The sequence below is a fragment of the Nicotiana tabacum genome, chromosome 1 (genome assembly GCF_000715075.1).
Source record: "Nicotiana tabacum cultivar K326 chromosome 1, ASM71507v2, whole genome shotgun sequence".
In the NCBI taxonomy this organism is placed as follows: domain Eukaryota; kingdom Viridiplantae; phylum Streptophyta; class Magnoliopsida; order Solanales; family Solanaceae; genus Nicotiana; species Nicotiana tabacum.
Window position 1 is genome coordinate 178,040,141 of NC_134080.1, and position 20,787 is coordinate 178,060,927.

A 20,787-nucleotide genomic window follows, 5' to 3' on the forward strand; every position below is an offset into this window, starting at 1 on the left:
ACGCCCCAGCAACATTCATGCATCTGATGAACAGTGAATTTTAGCCATATCTTGATTCGTTTGTCATAGTATTCATTGATGATATCCTGGTGTACTCACATAACCAGGAGGAGCATGCCCAACATTTGAGGATTGTACTACAGAGGTTGAGCGATGAGAAGCTTTGTGCCAAGTTCTCCAAGTGTAAGTTTTAGTTTAGTTCGGTGGCGTTCTTGTGGCACGTGGTGTCCAGTGCGGGTATTAAGATGGATCCAAAGAAGATAGAGGCGGCTCAGAGTTGGCCCAGACCGTCTTCAGCTACTGAGATTCTGAGTTTTCTCAGCTTGAACGGATATTATTGTCGCTTTATAGAGGGTTTCTCATCCGTTGTAACGCCTTTGACCAAATTGACCCAGAAGGGTCTCCATTCAGGTTATCAGATGACTGTTAGGAGAGCTTTTAGAAGTTCAAGACTACCTTGACCACAACTTCAGTTCTAGTTTTCCTTCAGTGTCAGGCTCTTATACAGTGTATTGTGATGCTTCTCGGACTGGTATTGTGTGTGTCTTGATGCAGGAGGGCAAAGTGATTGCTTATTCTTCACGCCAGTTAAAGCCTTATGAGAAGAACTACCATATTCATGATTAGGAGTTGGAAACCATCGTTCATGCATTGAACATTTGAAGGAACTACCTCTATGGTGTGTCTTGTGAAGTATTTACATATCATCAAAGTCTCCAGTACTTGTTCAAACAAAAGGATCTAAATTTGAGGCAGCAAAGATGGTTGGAGCTACAAAAAGAATATGATATCACCATTTTATATCATCTTGGGAAGGACAATATAGTGGCCGATGCCTCGAGTAGAAAGTTGGAGAGTATAGGAAGCCTTGCATTTATTGCGGTGGGTGAGAGACAGCTCGCATTAGATGTTCAGGCGTTGGCCAATCAGCTCGTGAGATTAGATATTTTGAAGCCTAGTTGAGTTCTAGCTTGTGTGGTTTCTCGTTCTTCCTTATATGATCGCATCAGAGAGCGTTAGTATGATGATCCCTATTTTCTTATCCTTAAGGACACAGTCCAGCAAGGTGATGCAAAGGAGGTTACTATTGGGGATGATGGAGTGTTGAGGATGCAGGGTCAGATTTGTGTGCCCAATGTAGACGGGCTACATGAGTTGATTCTTGAGGAGACCCACAGTTCACGGTATTCTATTCATCCGTATGCCGCAAAGATGTATCAGGCTTGAGGTAGCACTATTGGTGGAGGAGGAGGATGAAGGATATAGTGGGGTTTGTAGCTTGGTGCCTAAATTGTCAGCAGGTAAACTACGAGCATCAGAGACCTGGCGGATTGCTTCAGAGGCTTGAGATTCCGAAGTGGAAATGGGAGTGTATCACCATGGATTTTATAGTTGGGCTCCCACGGACTTCGAGGAAGTTTGATGTTAGTTGGGTGATTATGGATCTGTTGACCAAGTCCGCACATTTCATTCTAGTTGGGACTACTTATTATTCGGAGTAGTTGGATGAGATCTACATCTCCGAGATTGTTTGCCTTCACGGTGTGCCAGTGTCCATCATTTCAGATTAGGGAACGCAGTTTACATTGTAGTTTTGGAGAGCAGTGCAGCAAGAGTTAGGCACACGGGTTAAGTTGAGTACATCATTCCACCCTTAGACGGACAGATAGTCCGAGCGCACTATTCAAATGTTGGAGGATATGCTACACGCTTGCGTCATAGATTTCGGGGGTTCTTAGGATCCGTTTCTGCCGCTTGCAGAGTTTGCCTACACCAACAGCTACCAATTGAGCATTCAGATGGCTCCATATAAGGCTTTGTATTGGAGATAGTGTCGGTCTCTTGTGGGTTGGTTTGAGCTAGGTGAGGCTAGGCTATTAGATACTGACTTGGTTCAGGATGCTTTGGATGAGGTTAAGTTGATTTAGGATTGGCTTTGCAAAGACAGAAGAGCTACGTTGATCGAAAGCTTCATGATGTTGCTTACATGGTGGAGGAGAAGGTACTACTCAGAGTTTCACCCATGAAGGGTGTTATGAGGATCGGGAAGAAGGGCAAGTTGAGCCCTCGATACATTGGCCCGTTTGAGGTGCTTGAGAGGATTGGAGAGGTGGCTTATAAGCTTGCATTTCCACCTAGTGTATCGAGTGTTCATCCAGTGTTTTATGTTTTCATGCTCTGGAAATATGTCGGCGATCCGTCTCATGTTTTGAATTTCAACAAGGTTTAATTGGATGATGATTTGACTTATGATGTGGAGCCTGTGGCCATTTTGGATCGGCAGGTTCGAAACTTGAGGTCAAAGAACATAGCTTCAGTGAAGGTGCAGTAGAGAGGCCAGCCAGTCGAGGAGGCTACCTGGGAGATCGAGCGGGAGATGCGGAGCAGATATCCATGCCTATTTGAAACTCCAGGTATATTATAGTTGTTATCTACAAGGGAGGATCTAGAGCAAAGGCTACGGGTTCCCGTGAACCCAGTAACTTTTGTTTAGACCTTGTGTTTGTACTAAAAAATTCATTAAAAGTATAAGAATATTTAACTTGAACCCAGTTCGTTGGTCCAATTATCATATCGATTAACTTAATATTATTATAGGAATCCATAAGCTTAAAATTCTAGATCTCTGGTTATATATTTATTGGAAAGTTGAAGTCTAATTTGTAACTGGTGGATTATTTGGAGTCCACTTTCTTTTCATTGCTTTTAATTAAATTATCCGTGGGTGCCTTTTTGAGCTTCTTTTGCTTATTAGTAGTCCAGTCGTTGAGTTGTACTAGCATTCGTAAGGGGATTATGAATTGCTATGATTATGTATGAGTTGCACCTCAAGCTTTTTGCTCATCTATAGTTAATTACTTGATATTGGACAGACTACACAGTTTAAGGATAATTTGTGATGTATGTTGTTGTTGCTACCTCTCGTGAATGCAAATAATAATAATTTTGTCAAAAAGAAGTGCACATATACATAATCATATAGTTCTAATCTTCTTCCCCTACCCCACTCTTCCTGTTGGGAGTTTTTAGATCCCAATGAAGAAAACGAAAAAAACTTAATTCCTCTGTATAAGCTCAAGATTTGGACTTGTGGACCTGCATTTTCATTCTGTAACCAGCAGTCTTCTTTCTCTTAATCATATGACTTAAAACATTGGTATAACATCTCACAATTTTCTTCAACTTCAGTCCATTTACCATGCTCTCTTCTGGCTGCTGTTTTACCATCACTTGTAGTTGCTTTTCTTCCTCTATAAAATGTTGCCTTAGCGAAATGCTTCTTACTTCAATCAGCTGTTTCAAACTCTTCCTCTCATATTTCCTTTCTTCTTCACTTGGAGCTTGTTTTTTCTCCACTGAACCAATCAACTCTTCAGACTGCTGAGGTTTTTTATCACTAATTGCATTCAGATTCAATGGCTTTCTTGTTCTCTTTGACATACTAACATCATAATGCAACTTTCTTGGAGAAACTTTACTTCCCATTCTTTTCTTTCTTTTCCCCCCTCCTAGAAGATTATTATTAGTAACTAATAAGTTGGAGATACCACATGATTAAATAATTCAGGGTTAATGGTCAGTTTTAGCTAGTGTCATATTTTCAGGGTGAGGTGTCATTTTTCTTGGATGGTTTTGTTAAAAACTCTCCAAAAATTTGATGATGGGTTGAATATCAAATCAAGGGAGGTTGGTGTGGATTTACAAAGTGGCAATCTTCATTGGGTGACAATTCCACTCATTCACTAGTGAAAAAGTACCATTAGTTTACATGTTTCTGTATATTAATTTGGTCATTACTATGACTAGCAAAATTTTATAATTTCACGTAAGCTCTGACCATTGAAGATTGAGGTTCGTGAGTCAATTAATGACATTTGGCACTTTGTAAGCCAAACTAATATGAGAGTGTGCAACCGGGCCCTTGCCAATACGGATAATCTGTTGTCTTAAAGGGAGAAATTCAAAAATAGCCAGATTTATAAGTGGTCATTCAAAAATAGTCACAGTTTTAAAAGTAATCGAAATTTAACCACTTTTTATGTAAAGATAAATCTGAATGAAAACACTGTTCAAAATTCGGAAAAATACTCCAGCATAATATACTGGAGCAGCAAAGTATACCGGTCCAGCATAATATAATGGAGTTCCAGCATAAGTATATTTGAACTCCAACATATTATAATGGAGTTCCAGTATAAGTAGCATAATATACTGGAGTTCCAGTATAATATACCGGTCCAGTATAATATGTTGGAAGTTCATACACAGTTGCTCCAATCTCCAGTATATTATGCTGGAACTTTCCGTGTGTTGGAGTTCCAGCATAATATGCTGGGAGTTCAAAAATATGTGCACCAATCTCCAGTATATTATGATGGACCGGTCCATGTTGCAGTAATATAGTGGCTATTTTTCAATAACTTTACAAACACTAGCTATTTTTGAATGATCAATCCTAAAACTGGCTAGCCCGTGCTATTTTAACATGATTGACTGTCACGGATGCCGCTCTTCCGAAACAGATTCATTCAAATAAAGTATTTTCAATATGGAGTAAATATAATATATCTAAACAAACTTAAATTTGAAGTCTTCAACCCATAATTAAAAATTTTAATGAGTTTGATGTTAAGAATTTTAAAGATAGAATAACAAATTTAGGATATTTCAGTATCACTATTTATTTTTTTGACCTCATGTTACCTGTAAAATGGAACAGTTGAATTTGTAACGTGGTTTATAAATACGTGAATTAATTTGATCCATCAATATGAAATAAATAAGAATGAAATCAAGAATGTAAAAATAACTTAAAGAAATACGAGCTTGCTAGTATGATGAGCTTCTCCGGAAGCAGTAGTATGAATAATATTAAGAACAAAAGAAAGCAAGTAATTTTATAATTTGAGAGCAGAATATAGCTTTTATATACATAATGTACTAATTCTCTTATTTATAGCTATGTTTAAGGAGACAAGTTCCCCAAATCAAGCTCTTCTTGAATAAGAATAAAACCGTCATTGATGGTTGTATAATGGTTAGCCATAAATGCAGATACTTTCTGTAACAGCTGCTTATTAAATGCTATCTGATATAAATTCTTCAAATCCTTGTTATCGGTTACCCTGTCTTCGAAATTCACCAAACACCGATCACATGGTTGCAACCTGTATCAACTAATTGCTGACTCACATTCTGTCTGTCTTCAACTCCACGTGTCACCTCTTCATTCGTCCAACTATCACCAACTAATTTTACCGCATACACCCCAGTAATAGAAGTTTGAAAAAAAACTCCATGCCCGAATTTTAAAGTTTGCTCGGCATGATTTTCTCAATCACTGGAATGTTAAAATATGGTGATAGAATTTTAAAACATGAAGCAATTATGGTGATCGTTTGGATTTTACCACAAATTTTTATGGATCATTAGAATTTCAGCTACAAAGCTAAAATTTTGGTGATCATCATAATTTTTTGTGCTTCAAAATTCTTGCAAGCATGTTTTAAAATTTGGCGGTCTATTTAGTAAAATTTATCTTAACGAGATCAAAATATAAGTAACGGTTTAATATGTCACGACCCAACTTTCCCTCTGTTTGGGTATCGTGATGGCACCTAGTCTCAGGGACTAGGTAAGCCTAACTTGTACTGAAATACAACAATAATAAAGGAAATTTAACAGTCTCGAAGCAGAAATCTCTATAAAAATTTATAATTCCCAAAATCCAGTAGTACAAGTCATAAGCTCTACAGAGTTCGCTACAACTTCTAAATACAACTGTTAGGAAATAAATACAACAGTGTGAATACAAAATAGGAAGGTGACTCTGAAGCCTGCGAACGCAGTAGCAGGGTTACCTTGAGTCTCCTCGGCAAGAATCCGCACTGCTACTAACAAAAGATACCTGGATCTGTACAAAAAGAATATAGAGAAAGGTAGTATGAGCATACCACGGCGGTGCCCAGTAAGTATCAAGACTAACCTCGGTGGAGTAGTGACGAGGAACAGTCAAGACACCCACTAGTCTAATAAACAGAACATGTATAAGTATAGGAACAACAGTGCATGATTTCTACATAAAGACTACACGATATGGCTAACAATACAGTATACAGCGGAACACCATAATAAGGACATAGAGGAGTGAACGGAAACACAACCCAAATCCAAAATCACGAATACAGTAAAGACAAGTAATAACTCAGCAACTACGGCAGTTTTCACAACACGTCTTAGCCAACAAACTCCAATCAATTAGTCAAAACCTTTCAAGTATAAATCTTTCACCTAAGCTTTCGAATAGAAATTTTTAGAATATAATCCTTTCAATAAAGATTTTGAAATATACTTCCTTCAAATAAATATCTTTCAAACATAGTTCTTCCAAAATAAATACCTTTCGAATATAATCTTTTCAATTAATATCCCTCGAATATAAGTCATCTTGTGACACCTTATCTCATAATCATACAATACGGGTACCTGAACCCTAAAACTTGGCATCATGTGCCCTCATCACACCTCATAACCACACTGACGATTCACGTGCCAAATAGAGTCATTCCCACATGGAATGCAAGTAAACAAAGGTGTGTGTGTGTCTATACTCAGCAATATCAAAAAAAACCTCATATCCGTTAAGGGTGCTTAGCTACGTGTATGCCTGTGCAAGTGTCCTAATATAATTCGTACCAGCTAGTAAGTATAAGGAAAAGAACGGACAGCACGTAGAATATTTAAAAGAATGTAAGCATAAAAGATTAGCAGCTCAGAACACAGATATAACAACAGGGGATCTCCCAGGATACCGTCCCATAGTCCCAAACGTAAATGTGCAGGGGGATCTCCTGAAATAGCGTTCTGTAGTTCCAAAGTAAATATGTAGTGCTGGGGGATCTCCCGAAATACCGTTCTGTAGTCTCAAAGTAAGTATGCAGTACAGGGGGATCTCCCGGAATACCGTTCTGTAGTCCCAAAGTAAATATGCAAGGGGATCTCCCGGAATACCCTTCAGTAGTCCCAAAGTAAATATGCAGCGCAACCAACAGAGATAACAATTACAGCAAAGCAGAAAACTTGTGTATCACCACAACGAGTACAACAGCAACAATGACAATAATACAAAGTACGACAAGTAAATCAACTCAAAAACTTTAAATCACAAAGAAAAGGTAGAACTCATTCACAAGGAATAACCACAATAAAGAATGTTATGTGAAAAGGGAACATCTCAACAAGGAAGGAACTAATATGCCACAACGATTACACAATATGCAGTTCGGCAACAAGAAAAATCTAACACGAATCAAATAGTTCCCAAATAAGGGCAAGTCAACTAAATATGGGATATCTAGACTTCTTTTAAGGTTGGGAAATTACGAAGAATATTCAACAATTCAATTATAGATAGACAGCGATTAAATAATCTTTTAATATGCACACAAGGTTTAATGGGGAAGGCCTGGCAGACAACACCTGCTGGTGAGCAAAGGAATCATATGAAAAAGTGGAAAGCACATGGAAATTTATCTAGGATACATAAAAGCATGCAATACTCTAGGAAGAAGGTACTATGGGATATATTTCTTTATGATGCAGCTGTAGGTGGAGCTCACGTGCTTTCCAACGAAAAGCTGTCTCCTTTAAGGACAAAGAAATAGGAACGCAGCAAGGGGAAAGAAGGTGCAGCTGCCATGCACGATAATGTTTGTCAAACTTCATGAGATCAACATGTGGGAGAGATTAAAATATTATGCTGAATTTGTGAGAGAGACGTACACTTTTTGGAGTGGAATTTACAGCAAGAACAACAACCATAAGGCTACAGAAGATCGATATTAACGGCATTAATGCATGCGCGAAGGTAATTAAACACAGCAACTAAAAATGCCAAGGGACAAAGAGCACGCAGTTCTGAATATTTTAATGTGCACACATGGTTTAATGAGAAAGGCATGGCAGACAACACATGTTGTTGAGCAAAGGGATCTTCACTCTTCGGCATCAGCGCTGTCATGCAACAAGAACGAAGCAGATGGCTGCTGCTTCAAGAACAGACGTCGACCAAAAAGAAGATGGCGTGCAAGCTTAGCTGTGCACTGGTTTCCCAACAGCATTTGGAACCTCAAGAATGTATGCTGGAAACGTATTAAAAATGGAGGAACGCAAATGACAGATAAAAGTACATTGGAGGATACAAAATGACAATTGCAAATGGAGTGCACGCAATTAGAACGTTGCATTATGCTTTTCAAATGCACTTTCGGGGATGCTGAATTATATTACAAAGTTTAATAGCATTAATGTGATATCAATGTTGAGTGCATCACTCAATTTTGATAATAGGATATTTGTTAAGTTCAAACTATATTTCATTCAGTTCGTAGGATATCATGACGTTGTATTTCGTATTTTTAATGATTATATATAAAACTAACCCTAGGCAATTGCCTAGCGGACTAAAAAAAAAAAAAAATAAAAAGCCTTAATTAAGACTAAATAATTATAGGAGGAGATGACAATAATTTCAACTAAAGATAAGAAGTTATGAAGAGATAGCATGACAATAGAGAGGTAAAATCTTCAGTTAAGTCAAATAGGCAATAAGAGTGAATCCTAAAGCAATTAATTCTAATTTAAGCATGTAGATGTGAAACTAGTAAATAGGAACTCAGTCATATCAAGAACAACGTCATACACAGTGAAAATAAGGACCTAAGAACCCTAAAAGGCCAACTATCCACAAATAAGTCCGGGCACGCACTTGTCACCTCGCGTACATGGATTACAATCAACATAGAAGACTCAAATCCTAAGGGGAAGTCACACACACAAGGTTAGGCAAGATACTCACCTCAAAGACGACAAACTGATATTCTAAAACGAACTTCTCGGGTGAAAAGACTTCCATACGGCTCAAATCTAACCAAAGTAACTTCAAAGTACAAATAAAACTCATAAGAAACTATTCCGGATCATAAAATCTCAATCTTTAGAAATCTAAAAATCGGTCCAAAAGTCGACCCCCGGGCCGGCACCTCGGAACCCGACAAATTTTACAAAAACCGAGTACCCATTCCGATACGAGTTCAACCATACAAAAAGAATCAAATTCCGATACCATTTTGTTTTTCAAATCATGATTTTTCATTTTAGAAATTTTCTTCAAAAACCAACATTTTTCTCAACCCAAAACAAAAATTAAATGATAAAAATAAATATAAAATCATGGAATATATTAAATACTAGGTAAAGAACACTTACCCAGTCGAATTTCTTGAAAACCCCAAAATGAATCGCTCAAAACCGAGCTCTACAAGTCAAAATATAAAAAAAATGGCCTAACCCTCGATTTGAAGATCTTATATTCTGCCCAGGTCCTTATGCATTGCGAACGCGGAAGAGGAATCGCATTTGCGAAAAAGAAAAATGAAGCTGCCAAGAAAAGCCCATCGCAAATGCGAGTGAAGTGATGTGAACGCGAAGAAGAGAGAAAGAGAACCTACGCGAACGCGTAAAGGACACGCGAACGCGAAGAGGAAAGTGATCACCAGTGCCCAGGGCCTGGTTTTGCTACGCGAACGCGAGATGGGGAATGCGAACGCAAAGAAGGAAGGGTATACCCTCATGAATGCGAGAGGCTGAACGCGAAGAAGAATCATGGAGCAGATCAACGGAACACTAGGCGAAAGTATAAGAGACTTCGCGATCATGAAGAAGGATATCAGACACCAGAAACTAGCAATCCAAAAATAGAGGAAATTGGCCCGTAGCCCATCTGAAACACACCCAAGACCCCCAGGACCCCGTATAAACACACAAACAAGTTCAATAACCTAACACGGACTCGCTCGGAGTCTCAAATCACATCAAACAATGCTGGAAATGCAAATCGCGCCAGGAATTGAACTATGAACTTCTAAATTCTTCCAACTTCGAAAACTCGTGTTGAAACCAACCAAACCAACCCGAAATGGCGCCAAATTTTGCAGACAAGTCCCAAACATAACGGAGTTGTTCCAACTCTCGAAATCTCATTCCGACCCCAATATCACAAAAGTCAACTTGGGTCAAACTTCTCCATTTTCCAAACTTCAACTTTTCCAACTTTCGCCAAAATGCCTCAATTTACCCTACGGACCTCTAAATCCAAACCCAGATGCACGCCTAAGTCCAAAATTACCATATGAAGTTGTTGGGATCATTTAAAACCCATTCCGGAGATGTTTACTCGAAAGTCAAATTCCAGTCAAATTCTCACCACTTAAGCTTCCAAAGAATCCTTCTTTCAATTCGACTCTGAATCCTCCGGTAACTGAATTCAATACGCTTGCAAGTCGATACACATAATATAAAGTTTTTCAAGATCTTACGCTGCCGAACGAATCTTAAATTCTCAAAACGATAGGTCAGGTCGTTACATCCTCCCCCTCTTAAAACAAACGTCCGTCCTCGAACGTGCCAAGATTTGCCTCGAATTCATCAAATCACTGAATTCACACTTCCAACAGACACCTGCGGGTGATCCCACGTCACCCCAATCCACATAAATCTGACGACACCATCTCAACTGAAATTTTGCCTTTCTACCAACATCGATTAGCCTTATAGACAAAATTCTCACCTTGTATTCACTTCCAAAAGACCCGATTCTATATCCATATCTGGTATCAATCTCAACCAGCTGCATCAACTCATGCCTACACCCACAAGGTATGACCACACAATATAACACACCACACATAGGCCTATAATAACATTTCTTATCATAATAGCTGCTCGAAATCAAATCCAGCACCGACAATTAGCCTTATATCTGATGGAATTCTATTTTCCATAACACTGACAATGATGCAAGGAACACGAAGAACTCATAACCAAACACCCAAATCAACAAGTCACAACTAACACCACTGGGCACATACCTCGCAAGCTAAAATTTAAGAAGCACAGAACGAAAATAACTGAATATGTAAAGAGAAACACATAAGAGAACTATCAAACAAGCCCGACAGGAACAACTCTTTATCAGTAAAATTCTATGAATCAATACAAGGAAAATTCAAATATATGATCAAATCACAAGGATCTCATCCTGACATAACTTCGACCGCGGTACACAGCCCAGTTCGAACACATCAAATCACATGAAATCACGAGGGTCCCCCCCCTCAACTTTGAATCACAAGTAAGATATACATCAAACCAATGGGAATCTTTCACTAGATCAATTCCGTCAACAAAATTACAACACGTACTGGCTCCCACACCGATGGAGCATAAAAATCACAATTCTTAACCAAAAATACTCAAAAATCGCACCAAGCCTACCGTAATGGACAATAGGAATTTACTACTGGTCTTATAACTCTCAATAATGAATAAAACAGATGATAGACACGGGCTATCGCTCATATAATCTCCCAACAGTGCAACACATAACAGAGTGCTAATCATGAAATGCACCCATAAGTGGAGCAACAAATAGGGGAACTCGCCCCGATAAGCAGAACTAAAATGAAATATGGATGGTACTCCTCTATAACAAACCGAAAGCATGCCTGAATGGCATCATCTGGCACAGAAGCCTCAAGCCTACTATATGAAACACATCAACGGGTCGGGCCTCCCCCTCTTGGGAGCCCTCTACTCACCTGAATACCTCGATGTGATACATCTGCCGGAAATTTGGGGCAATCTCTCACCATGTGGCTAGTATATCCATACTCAAAGTAACCCCTCTGCTGACATGTTTGTGGGAACTATGTGGTACGGGTACTCTAAGACCCATGAACACCTAAATCACTATGCGAAGCCTGAAGCTCAAACCAAAATAGCTGACCCACGAAACCTCTACCATGTCGCACCCTGCCTCTAAATAAGGACTAGTAGATCTCTCCGGTCTACGAGTCCTTCTCACCTCCATGTACTCTCTCTCTCTCTCTCTCTCTCCTGATCTCGTCTGTCCTCTCGCTATCGGTCCCATATGCCCTCTAATCGGTGAGTGATCCCTACCACCTGGTGAAACGAAACATCTGACTCCAACTCCCGAACCATGCTAAACCAAATATCATGTCTGAGCCCATAAATGTATCTACAGACTTGTTCTCTAACTGTAGCGACCAAGGCAAGTGCATGTCTGGCCAAATCACTAAATCTGACGGCATATTCTAATACTGACATAGTGCCCTGATGCAGCTGCTCAAACTTGGTGTGCCATGTATCTCGAAGGGATTGAAGTACAAACTCTCTCAAAAATATCTCTGAAAACTGAACCCATGTAAGTGAAGCTGCATCGGCCGGGCTACCCAACTCATATGCCCGCTACTACTGATGGGTTGCTCCCTTAAGCTAGAACATAGTAAAAGAAACCCCACTCGTCTCAACAATACCCATAGTATGGAGAATGCGATGGAATATTCCTTGAACCTTGCAAATCTAAGATTCCCTTCCTCAGATGTTATTGCCCTGAACAACGTGAACTCGCTGACTGGAGGTGCTCTAGTTGCGGCACGTACTCCTCATCAACCTTTTCCTCTGGTGACACCTGCTCCAGGAGCAGCGTCATCAATAATCATAGTTCATGTCCTCACTGTCGGTGAGTGAATGGATTGATAAAAGTTCAAATATCCGAGATCAATAAGCTCGCACGATAGGAATGAAAGAAGTGAGATTGTCCTAATAGTTTTGTAGCCTCTCGAAGATAAGTACAGACATTTATGTAACGATCTGCAAGACTCTACTAAACTCGCTTATGACTCGTAGCACCTATGAACCTAGAGCTCTGATACCAACTTGTCACGACCCAACTTTCCCTCTGTTTGGGTATCGTGATGGCACCTAGTCGTAGGGACTAGATAAGCCTAACTCGTACTGAAATACAACAATAACAAAGGAAATTAACAGTCTCGAAGCAAAAATCTCTACAAAAATTTATAATTCCCAAAATCTGATAGTAAAAGTTATAAGCTCTACAGAGTTCGCTACAACTTCTAAATACAATTGTTTGGAAATTAATACAACAGTGTAAATAAAAAATAGGAAGGTGACTCTGAAGCCTGCAAATGCAGCAGCAAGGTTACCTTGAGTCTCCTCGGCAAGAATCCGCACAGCTACTAATGATCAAAACCTAGATCTGTACAAAAAAAAGTACAGAAGTGTAGTATGAGCATACCACGGCGGTGCCTGGTAAGTATCAAGACTAACCTTGGTGGAGTAGAGACGAAGAACAGTCAAGACACCCACTGGTCTAACAAACAAAACACGTATAAGTATAGAAACAACCACGCATGATTTCTACATAAAGAATGTGCGATATGGCTAACAATACAGTAATTGCAACAAGGAAGGATACAGTAAATACAGCAGAATACAATAATAAAGACACGGAAGAATGAACAGAAACACAACCCAAATCCGAAATCACGAATACAGTAAAGACAAGTAATAACTCAGCAACTAGGGCAGTTTTCACATCAGGTCTTAGCCAACAAACTTCAATCAATTAGTCAAAACCTTTCAAGTATAAATCTTTCACCTAAGTTTTCGAATATAAATTTTTAGAATATGATCCTTTCAATAAAGATAATTCGAGATATACTTCCTTCAAATAAATATCTTTCAGACATAGTTTTTACTAAATAAATACCATTCGAATATAATCTTTTCAATTAATATCCTTCGAATATAAGTCATCCTATGACACCTTATCTCATAATCATACAATACGGGTCTTAATACCTGAACCCTAATACTTGGCATCCTGTAACCTCATCACATCTCATAACCGCACTAACAACTCACGTGCCAAATAGAGTCATTCCCACTTGGAACGCAAGTAAAAAGTGTATGTGTGTAGACTCAGCAATAGGGTGCTTAGCTACGTGTATGCCTGTGCAAGTGTCCTAATATAGTTCGTATCAGCTAGTAAGTATAAGGAAAAGAACGAACAGCATGTAGAATATGTAAAAGAATGTAAGCATAAAATATTAGCAGCTCAGAACACAGATATAACAACAAGGGATCTCCCAGGATACCATCCAGTAGTCTCAAATGTAAATGGGCAGAGGAATCTCCCGGAATACCGTTCCGTAGTCCCAAAATAAATATGCAGTGCTGAGGGATCTCCCGGAATACCGTTTCGTAGTCCCAAAGTAAATATGCACTACAGGGGGATCTCCCGGACTACCATTCTGTAGTTCCAAAGTAAATATGCAGGGGATCTCTCAGAATACCGTTCCGTAGTCCCAAAGTAAATATGCAGCACAACCAACAGAGATAACAATTACAGCAAAGCAGAAAACTCGTGCATCACCACAACGAGTACAACAACAATGTGACGACCCGACCCGTCGTCACATGAGTTACCGCCCCGTTTTCCCCATTTTATGATTCTTCATGTTTCGTTATATGTATTCGGTGTGTTAGAGTTAAATCGGATTGGTTTTAATAAGAAATAAGACACTTAGTCTCTTTTAAGAAAGCTTAAGTTGGAAAAGTCAACCAGATGTTGACTTATATGTTAGAGGGTTCGGATGTGAGTTCCGATGGTTCGGTTAGCTTCGGGAGGAGATTTGTTACTTAGGAGAGTGATCGAAAGTGGTTTTGGAGGTACGGTGTAGAATTAGGCTTGAATTGGCGAAGTTATTATTTTGGCGAATTCCGGTTGATAGGTGAGATTTTGATCCGAGGGTCAGAATAGAATTCCGAGAGTTTCTGTAGCTTTGTTATGTCATTTTGGACTTGTCTACAAAATTTGAGGTCATTCGGACGTGGTTTGGTTGGGTTTTTTTTATCAAAAATGGAATTTGGAAGTTCTTGAGATTCATAGGCTTGAATTCGATGTGATTTGATGATTTTGATGTTAGTCGAGGTGCTTTGATGATTGGGACGAGGTTGAATAATGTTTAGGATGCGTTGGTGCTTTTGGTTGAGGTCCCGGGGGCCTCGGGCGTGTTTCGGGTGAGTTTTGAGCGAGTACGAACACCCCGGAACTTAGAAAATGGAGGGGGCAGCAGTTGTGGCGCGGACCGCGCTCCTTTTCGCGCTGGGCGCGATGGCCTAGCGCTGACCCGTCAAAGTAGGCGCGGCCGCGGTCACTGAAGATTGCAGGTTACTGGTCCTACTTCATGGAATTGTGAGGTGATTTAAAAACGAAAGTTGTAGACCTTCGTGTCTAGTTTCCAGAAAGGTAAAGATATCGCAATTTGGACATCGGTAGCGAAAATTATGGCCAAAATACTAAAGCCTATCCCTGCAGAGCAAGGCCTGCGCGGCCGCGGACGTTTCTGCACAGACCCCGCTGGTTTTGCGCGGACCGCGGTCATTTTTGTGCGGTCAGCGGTGTCGGAATCCGAGGGGTACTCTATAAATACGAGGTTTTGGGTTTTATTTGATATTTTGACCTAGAGAGCTCGGATTTTGGCGATTTTTCGAAGGTTTTTCAAGAAATTGGTCGGGGTAAGTGATTCTAACTCAGATTTGGTTAGAGTACATGAATCTAGCACTGAATTCATCATTTAATTCGTGATTTGAGATAGAATTTGGGAAGAAAATTGTGGAACCTTTCAAAAATGTAAAATGATGATTTGAAGGACCCAATGGTACCGGAATTGGATAATTTTGGTATGGTTAGACTCGTGAGGGTATAAGGATTCTGAAAATGTAAATTTTACTCGATTCTGAGACGTGGGCCCGGGGCTCGGGTTTTTCTAATTTCGAGATTTTTGATATTTTTCGAATGTTTTCGCTTGGGCTTTGTTCCCTTAGCATATTGTGACGTGTTTGTTCTGATTTTGGATAGATTCGACGCACGTGGAGGCCAATTCAAGGGGCAAAGGCGTCGTGAGCTAGAGAATTAGCCAGTTCGAGGTGAGTAATTGATGTAAATGATGTCCTGAGGGTTTGAAACCCCGGAATTTCACATCGTAACACTATATTGAGGTGACTTGCACGCCGGATAACGGGTGTGGGGTAGAGCACCGTTGGGGATTGTGACTTGGTCCGTCCCGAGAGATATTTTACTACATTTTTGGTTGAGACGTATACTTTATTATTGTGAATTGGGCTTGTTGCCATGCTTGGGGCCTTGTGCCGACCTGTAGAACCCTTTGGTTTTCCTCACTTATTTTGTTAAAGAATTTATATCCTCAGTCATGTTTCCAATTGTAGGCTTCTTGCCAATTATTTGAATCCTTCAGGGATTGACATCACTGCTTTCGCATATTTTGCATATCATTTGACCTCAGTCCAAGGTTTTAAATACTGTTTTGCAAACTCAACCATCTTTCTAAGATTTGAAAACTTAAATAATATTTCGGGCTGAGAACTACTATTTTACAAATGCCCAAGGGGCTTATGATGATTTCTGGACTGAGCATGGATCGGGCTGCGCGCCGCAGCAGTGTTATATTGATATTGAGGCCGAGAGCCTGGGTGATTATACTGAGATTGATATGAGGCCGAGGGCCTAGATTTGATGCCACGAGATGGCTTGATATTGCGTTTGGGCTGTAGGAGCCCCTCCGGAGTTTGTACACACCCTCAGTGAGTGCCGTCGACGATAAATAAATATGGATGGCTCGAACTGCACACCGCAGTGGGTACCAGAGGGTACCGTCATATGCATTGCATTGCACTCATGCATTTATTCTTTATCTGCATTATCTGCCATAATAATTATGTGCTCTTATTTCATTGACTGGTTGCTTTGTACTGTTCTGAGCCTGATGGGCTGATACTGTTCTGAGATACTGAGCCCGAGGGGCAGATTTCTAGTTATTATTTTGATACTGAGCCCGAGGTGCAGATTTCTACTTGTTGTTTTGATATTGAGCCTGAGGGGCAGATTTCTACTCGTCATTTTACTGCCAAATTACCTGTTTTACCGGTTTAAAAGAAATTTCACATGATGTTTCACTAAATTGTTATTTTAAATGATTTCACTACTTCTGTATAGAATGTTGTGTGCCTTAACGTGTTTTCTTACCTTCAGTCATTATTTATATTTATTACTCACTGGGTCGGAGTACTCACATTACTCCCTGCACCATGTGTGCAGGTACAGGTATTCCTGAAGCATAGAGCGAGTTTTTCTGCTGTTCAGTTTTCATCGGAGTTATCGAGGTAGCTGCATGGCATTCGCAGACCCGTTTTCTCCCTTATCTTCTGTCATTTATGATATCTTCAGACTTTGTTCCTAATTCCATACTTTGTAGAATTTTTAGTAAACTCTGTAGTAGCTCATGACTTGTGACACCCCGGTTAGGGCTGAGTTGGGTTGGATTTTCCTTATTTTATCTATACTTTCTGCTATTGGATATTATTAAACTATGTTTATACTATAATTGTGTTAATTAATTATCTTAAAAGGATGAATTGGGTTGAATGGTTGGCCTTGTCTTCATGAGAGGCGCCATCACGACCAGGTTCGGGAATTGGGTCGTGACAAACAACAATGACAATAATACAAAGTATGACAAGTAAATCAACTCAAAAACTTAAAATCACAAAGAAACAGTAGAACTCATTCACAAGGAATAACGACAGTAAAGAATGCTAGGTGTAAAGGGAACAGCTCAACAAGGCAGGAACTAATATGCCATAACGATTCCACAATATACAGTTTGGCAACAAAGGAAATCTAACACGAGTCAAATAGTTCCAAATAAAGGCAAGTCAACTAAACATGGGATATCTGGACTTCTTTTAAGGTTGGGCAATTACGAAGAATATTCAACAATTCAATTATACATAGACAGTGGAAAGGTAATCATAACCTCAATTAAGACTAAATAATTATAGAAGGAGATGATGATAATTTCAACTAAAGATACGCATTTATGAAGAGATAGCAAGACAATAGAGAGGTAAAATTTTCAGTTAAGTCAAATAAGAGTCAAATAGGCAATAAGAGTGAATCCTAAAGTAATTAATTATAATTTAAGCAATTAGATGTGAAACCAGTAAATAGGAACTCATTCATATCAAGAACAACTTCATACACTGTAAATATAAGGACCTAAGAATCTTAAAAGGCTAACTATCGACAAATAAGTCCGGGGACGCACTCGTCACCTTGCGTACACGGATTACAATTAACATAGAAGACTCAAATCCTAAGGGGAAGTCCCCCACACAAGGTTAGACAAGATACTTACCTCAAAGACGACAAACCGATACTCTAAAATGAACTTCTCGGGTGAAAATACCTCCGGTTGGTTCAAATCTAACCAAAGTAACTTCAAGGCACAAATAAAACTCATAAGAAACTATTTTGTATCATAAAGTCTCAATCTTTAATAAAATCTAAAAATCAGTCAAAAAGTCGGCCCCCGAGCCTGCACCTCAGAACCCGACAAATTTTATAAAATTTGAATACCCATTCCGATACGAGTTCAACCATACAAAAATTATCAAATTTCGGTACCATTTTGTCCGTCAAATTATGATTTTTCATTTTAGAATTTTTTTTCAAAAACCAATATTTTTCTCAACCCAAAACACAAATTAAATGATAAAAATGAAGATAAAATCATGGAATATATTAAATAGTAGGTGAAGAACACTTACCCAATCGAATTGCTTGAAAAAACCATAATGAATTGCTCAAAACCGAGCTCTACAAGTCAAAATATGATCAAAATGGCCTATCTCTCGATTTGAAGATCTTATATTCTGCCCGGGTCCTTATGTATCGCGAACGCGGAAGAGGAATCGCGTTCGCAAAGAAGAAAAATGAAGCTGCCAAGAAAAACCTATCCCGAATGCGAATGAAGCGAGCGAACGCGAAGAAGAGAGAACGATAACCTACGCGAACGTGTAAGGGACACTCGAACACGAAGAGGAAAGTGATCACCAGCGCCCAGGGCCTGGTTCTGCTACGCAAACGCGAGATGGGGAATGCGAACGCGAAGAAGGAAGAGTCAGACCCTCACGAACATGAGAGGCTGAACGTGAATGCGAAGAAGAATCATGGGGCAGATCAACGGAACACTACGCGAACGCAGAAGATATTTCGCGATCGCGAAGAAGGATATCAAGACACCAGAAACCAGCAATCCAACAATAGAGGAAATTGGCCCATAGCCCATCCAAAACACAACCGAGGCCCGGGGGACCCCGTCTAAACACACAAACAAGTTCTATAACCTAACACGGACTCGCTCAGGGTCTCAAATCACATCAAACAATGTCGGAAATGCAAATCGCGCCATGAATCGTACTATGAACTTCCAAATTCTTTGAACTTCGAAAACTCGTGCCGAAACCAACCAAACCAACACGGAATGGCGCCAAATTTTGTAGACAATTCCCAAACATAACGGAGTTGTTCCAACTCTTGGAATCGCAGTCTGACCCCGATATCACAAAAGTCAACTATGGGTCAAACTTCTCTATTTTTCAAACTTCAATTTTTCCAACTTTCACCGAAATGCCTCATTTTACCCTACGAACCTCTAAATCCAAATCCGGACGCACACCTAAGTCCAAAATTACCATAAGAAGCTGTTGAGATCATCCAAAACCTATTCCGGAGCCATTTAATCAAAAGTCAAAATCCGATCAAATTCTCACCGCTTAAGCTTTCAAAACTAGAATCATTCTTCCAATTCGACTCTGAATCCTCCGGTAACTGAATTCAACCATGTACGCAAGTCGATACATATAATATGAAGTTGTTCAAGACCTTACGCCGCCGAACGGAGCTTAAATTCTCAAAATGACAGGTCGGGTCGTTACATAATAAATAAAAAAAATTGCATAAATAGGATACTTTATGGGATGGTCTTTAACTTTTGACCTTTCTTACCCATGGGCGGATCTTCAAGGTGAAAGTTAAAAGTGTTATCCATGGGACAAGCGAGGGGGCAACACTTGTTAAACTTGATGTACTGCCCATGGAACAAACATGAACAAAAATTCAAGATCATCCCTTAAAAGTTTTCAATTAAATTTAAATCATGTATCGACCTAACACGATTCTCAGGGATAGGATGCTATCGGCAGACTCTATCTAAGATCTTCCTATTATAGACAGATTCAAAATTTAAGTTTAATCTTTAAGATTCTTAACACTGAATTCATTGTACTTTTAAAATTATAATTTCATATCTAATATCTATTACAATTTTAATAAATTTTACATATATATCAATATTCCACGTCAAAAAAAGGCCTAAAGAAATTGAATTCAGATGAATCTGTAATCTGTGAGTTTCATCCGCCACTTGTCCTTATAGGGAGTACTATATTTCAGGAAAAACAAATGTGGGCATATTATTATAAATCACAGTATATCCATTGGTATATTTTATACTCCCTTTATTTTGTTTTGTTTGTCATAATTTAACTTGGCACAATTTTTAATAAAAATAAAAGATTTTTAAAATATGTGGTCTTTAAATATTTTATAATATTTTTTGTGATTATAAATTTTTGAAACTTATGGTTTAAAGATGTCATAGTATTTATGTGAGTATAAAAGCTTCTTATTAATGAAATATTAAAATATGTCCTTTTTTTAACAAAGGAAGTAGTATAAAACATGTTTCTGAAACTGTAATGGTGATTTGGAAATTGGAAACAAAACCTTATTATTATTATTATTATTATTATTATTATTATTATTATTATTATTATTATTATTATTATTATTATTATTATTATTATTATTGTTATTATTATTATTATTATTATTATTATTATTAAACTACACCGATTACTTCTCAAATCGGCTCAATATGTTTCTTATTAGCTTCTCTTTAACACTTTGCTAGTTTTAGA